Raw genomic sequence first — 6,026 nt, 5'->3', positions numbered from 1 at the left:
GGTACTCTGACTTAATTGGCTTGTTGCTTCACTATTTGTTGTTCTAAACTGCCAGTTATAGTTTACTTTGTATTTTTCCATGATTTCTTATTCTCAGCCTTTATTTATGTTTATTACTCACTGGGTCGGAGTACTCACATTACTCCCTGCACCTTGTGTGCAGATCCAGGTACACTACAGGCTGAGTGAGGATTTGTTTAGCTGAGCAGTAGTATCCGGGAGTATCGAGGTAGCTGCATGGCATTCACAGCCTTGATCTCTCCCCTCTATCTCTATCGTTTATTTCGTATTTTTCCTAGACAGACTTGTAATAGGTGGATATTCTGTATTAGAGGCTCATATTAGTGACACCGGATTCTATTGGGCGATGGTGTGGTATTTTAATTGAACTTTCGCAGATTTTATTATTAATTATACACTTGAATGTAATGACTTAGTAAATTCTCTGTGATATTTATCTATAATCTGAATAAGAATTTGGGATAATGTTGTTGAATGGTCGGGCTTGCCTAGCAGTGTGTTGGGCGCCATCATGACTGGGGTTGGGGTCGTGACAGAATTACCTCCCTCATTCCTATCCCCAAAACCGTATCCGCCATGCACATTATCATAACCCCTAGCACTATCCCCAATATGACCATTGAAATCTCCGCCAATGAACAAATTCTCTGTGTGCGGGGTACTACGCACCATCTCGTCCAAATCTTCCCAGAATTGCTTCTTGACCTCCTGGTCCAAACCTACTGAGGAGCATATGCACTAATCACGTTTATAGTAAACCCACCCACTATCAGCTTAATACTCATCAACCTATCATTTACCCTCCTAACCTCAACCACGAGCTCCCTGAGGTCCCTGTCTACTAAATATACCTATCCCATTCTTACCCCCAGCGCTCTCTGAGTACCATAGTTTAAACCTATCTGCATTTTGTGCCCTAGTACCCTTCCATCTAGTCTCCTGAACACACACTATATTGATCTTCCTCTTTTGAATAATCTTACCTAACTCTATAGACTTTCCCGTCAACGTCCCAATGTTCCAAGACCCAATTCTCATCTTAGAGGCTTTCTTACCCCCCTTCCCACCCTGGACCCTAACCCCAGCCCCACCCGAGGACATGACCTTACTCTCACATCGTTCACTACCGCCACTATAAGCAAAAGGTATTTGGTAAACACTACCACTAAGAACCAAAAACAGGAACGAAAGACTACAAGATACGAACCCGATAGCTAAAAACAGCTCAAAGGAGCGACTACGAGAACAGAAAGGCGAGCAGGCCCTAGAACAATGAATCTACCACATCTACGAAACTACCCCTATGCAAACACAAAATTAAAATGAATCGATGAAACCTTAAACTTAAAACACTAGTAGAAAAGATAGAAAAAGCAATCAATCCAATCAAAATTGCTGGGAAGGCAACAGTAAAGAGATGTGCGCAAATACAATTCAAGAAAGATGGAACCTGGATCACAGTCGGGGATGTCCGGACACACTTCCAAATCCGCTGAATGCTGTAGTTTATTAATCAAAAGCAGTCTAAAATACCCAAAAAATATTCCTCTATTTCAAGATTTCCATTGGAATTGATAGAGAAATTGTTGCGCTGTGGGTCTTCTTGATGAAACACGAAATAGTGAAAATCAATATCTCAATATTGGTCAGTTAGAGGAATGGATATCTTTGAATGTGAAGCCAACTTTCGTAGAGGATTCTGGTCTTTTACAACCCTAAGGAAAACTTAGTCCCATATGACAAAAATAGGAAAGATTCAATCTTTCTTCAAGAAAACTAAATCCCAGATGACCCAAAAATGAAAAAGATAAAAAGCCTCTGAAAAGAAGATTTTTTATATATACTAATTATTTATATAAATTATACAATATATAATATATAGATTATAATAATAAGTATTTAAAACAAATTTTGGGGATTTCAAATTTTGGGGCCTAAGACGACCGCCTCACTGCCCAAGCCTTTAGAGTCGCCCCTGGATAGTAGATAAATGAAAGAACTTTGTATTGGTATCACCATCATTTTATTTTTGGACGTGAGATTCCAAAAATCTTCTTCATCCTTAGGTAAGATATTAAATTCACGGATAAGAGGATCTTCAAGTTCAAAATAAAAAGGACTATGTGTAATCACACAAATACAAAGGTTAACACTTATCATAAGAGTATTGAGCACCCCGTTGTTTCCGCTTTTAAGAATAAATGTAGAATTAGTTAAGCAATAATGTGAAAGGGTCTAATCATACTATAATACAAAGGTAAATACTTATCGTAAGAGTACTATTGAACCCCTATTGCTTCCACTTGTTAGAATGAATGTAGAATTTGGTAAGCAATAATGTGAAAGGTAATTCTATATACCGATTGTCAATATTATATGGGAGTAAATATTAGTTCTCTATGATCCGGTAGATGTGCAGTTATAAAAAAATTTACAAATAAAAGTGTTCACATATGACAAGTACCATGCATGGATGACAAAACAAGAGAGGATGTCGGAGACAGTCAGAGACGGATCCAGGATTTCAAGAGGATGTATGAATTATTGTGACAAGGTTGACCTAGAATTCACATTTGACGTGTTTAACTTTAGTCTCTTACCATGAACCTACTACAATTTTAAAATAATAGGTTCCAAATTATATCTTTTTTAAATTTTAGTGATTTTTACGTATATATCTGTACTTCGTGCAAAAAATAAGACCATCCGAAGTGAGATTTGAACCACTAATTTTACTCGTAGAGGCGCACCCAATAATATTGCACCATCGGAGTCTTTAAGAATGAGTGAACGCTCATATATTCAAATAATTTTGAAAATAAATATATCATTATTATATATGGTTTAGGGAGACCAGTATAAATTCACGTAAACCCATATTCTAAAACCTAGATACGCCCCTGTCCGAGATGTTTTAGCCACGTCCAACATAAACCTCCAAATGCATGTACCATTTGGTAGTGCAACACTTTGATGATTCAATGTGCTACAGGAGGACAAAGTAGGCCAAATATCACATATAAATATGTTACCTCGAAAGACTTTCAATTTCTTAAATCTATATGATTTGAATCGACTTAGAGGTGCGAGCAAGTTGGGGTCGAAACATAATTGTTGTTGTTACACTTACATTATATTTAAGTTTACTAGGAATCATTAACTTTTGAGATTTACAAAATCGTTAGTTTTAGAAAATATCTAATTCTTCTTTCAATATAAATTATTTTGGAGTAGCAGAATGATGTGAATCATAATAGAGTAGAATGAATATAAAGGATTCTTAAAATCCGCTCTAATTTTGGGTCGAGCTATCAATATGGGCTGGCTCAGCCCAGCCTAGCCTAGTCCAGCCCACGCGGGCTTTGGCATTTGACGGGATGGGTCGGACTGGCCCACTATTTTGATGGGACTTAAAATGGTCGGCCCAGCCCTATGTGGGCCACGACCCGCAAGACCCCGCCCACCATTTTAAAAAGGGTGAACGACATAATTACCCATAAAAATAAAACTATTTACCTTTCCTACCCATTTATTTTTACCCATCAAACTAATTATCTTTTCTATCCATGTCAACTTTTGTGGGCAATTTTCTCTTTTTTCTGCTTTTCTTTTTTATTTCTCTGCTTCTTTTCTTTTCTTTCTTTTCTCCTTTTCTTTTTTCTCGTTTTCTTCTTATTTTTTCTTCTTCTTTTCCGTTCATTTATTTTTTTCCCAAATAATAATATTATTATGATTTTTACCATAATTTAATTTCACACTCAATTTCGGCTCCTTCTTTATTTTTATTTTTTTTCTTTTGTTTATTTTCTTTATTTCTTGTTCCTCTTCTAATTTCATTTAACTCCTTTTTTTCTTTTTCCCCCTTTCTTTTCATAATCTCATTCCATTTATTTTTGTTCTTTTTATTTATTGTATTTTTTGTATATTAATTATTAGAAAATAACTTACTTTAGTATATAATATACCAAAAATAATATATTAGTATCAGTTGAAGTATGTTATTGAAGTATAGTATGATACCCATATGCTATATATCATATATTTACCGGGTATATCATATCGAGAACTTTGTTAGAAAACTAAAAAAGAACCCACTGAATTTTTAAAAAAAAATTAAAAATACAAAATTTAACAATATTATTAAATTATATCATATACTGTGAAATAAATTACACACTATTGAATTAAATATATATACCAAAATGATATATAATATGTTATTTTGGTATATACCAGCTGATAAGGTGGTGGTGCGTATATAACGCCGTAACCTTTTCCCATATCCTATATACATATATTTACATATATACGCATATATAACGCCATCTGGTCATGGGTCAATGCACATGTATGAAATGCATGAAAAATACGTAATAATCTCAATATTCCTTCTGGATAAATTTTTCCAACTGCGTATTATTCTGAGACCCACAAGCAGAAGATAATATATTATGACACATGGAAATTCTAGAACATAGATATCTCTAATACTTCTATGAATAGAGTCATTTATGGAATTTGTGCATTTGCACGTTTCTTTCGTATCGTATGGATCATGCTAAAGGGAAGAAGGGATAGCCTTAACATACCTGGAATAGAAACAACTCCGTATAATATTCTTGAAGAAGATTGCAATATTAAAGATTTACGTTGCTACAGGCTTAACCACGTTTTAACATATAAATTCTGATTTTTGGAGTGTTCTTTTGAGAATGATAAGTAGAAGTGTTGCTCACGTTCATGAATTAAAATGATGAAGTTATGAATCCTTGAATGGAATATTAAAGTTTCCAAGAATTGAAATCCTTGGAATTGGAAAGTATATTTAGTCTTGTGACATATAATCAAGGAATGACCTTAGTCATATCCTTGTAAGGTGGCTAGCTGCCACGTAGCTTTTGGGGGTGAGAATTATTATTTTATCCACTTATTAGTTAACCGGGTAATTTTTCGTTACCTGATAATTAATCTATTACCCGTATAATTTAAAAATTACCATAAATTACTTAAAATATTACTCACTGTCCACATACCTTATACACCTTACTATCATGGCCATGTAGTACCTTGTATGGTACTAGTCCATAAATACCCGGTATTTTAGCTCGGGCCGTATTTTACCCAAACATGTCAAACTTTGACAAAATTCGTTTTCTTTGATATTACTTACCCTCTTACCTTCACGAATTTACTCATCACTTATAATCCTTATAATCCCCAAATAATCTTTTCCTTTGACTGATGTCAATTACCTTACGACAAATTCAACGTACACTACTGTAGGGTGCAACATCGTAGTAGCTTATTACTGCGAAGCATAACATCACCGTAATGTAATACTGCTGGGTACAACACTGTCGTAACTTAATACTGCAGGACACAACATCAATCGTAATATATTACCGCAGGACGTAACACCATCGTAATATATTACTGCAGAGGGTAACATCATCATAATATATTACTGCAGAGCATAATATTGTCGTAATATATTACTGCCGAACGTAATATCAATATAATATTATGGGGCGTAACATCATTCCCCCCTTTGGAACATTCGTCCTCGAATGTTGACTGATGCTTTTAACATTTTCATAACATATAGCTCTTGTGAATACCTTAATATTATTCTTGCCATTTAAGCAGTTGCTCTGTGAATAAATCCAAAGTCTAGGGTATTCCCTCCTTTAGTCTTTTTGCTCATATCATGACCTGTGGTCGAAATCTTCCTAATATTGCAACTTCTGTTACCTCATGTCATGCAGCCTGTATGACAGGAGGCTTTATAGGTGCACTTATGTGATTCATCTTTCCTTTTTGGCTTTATAGGTGCACTTATGCGATTCATCTTTCCTTTTCCCCTTTATCTTTTAGTTAATCTCTAGGCCTTACTTTGTATATACAAGACTTAATAGGATACCTCTCTGGGCCTCTATAGATATACTGAAGTCCTTTGCTCGATACTTTGTAGAACTTGCGAATATGACCATATCTTATTTCATAGA

This window comes from Nicotiana sylvestris, chromosome 8 (genome assembly GCF_000393655.2).
Source record: "Nicotiana sylvestris chromosome 8, ASM39365v2, whole genome shotgun sequence".
Classification (NCBI taxonomy): Eukaryota; Viridiplantae; Streptophyta; class Magnoliopsida; order Solanales; family Solanaceae; genus Nicotiana; species Nicotiana sylvestris.
This window is presented reverse-complemented; position numbering follows the sequence as displayed.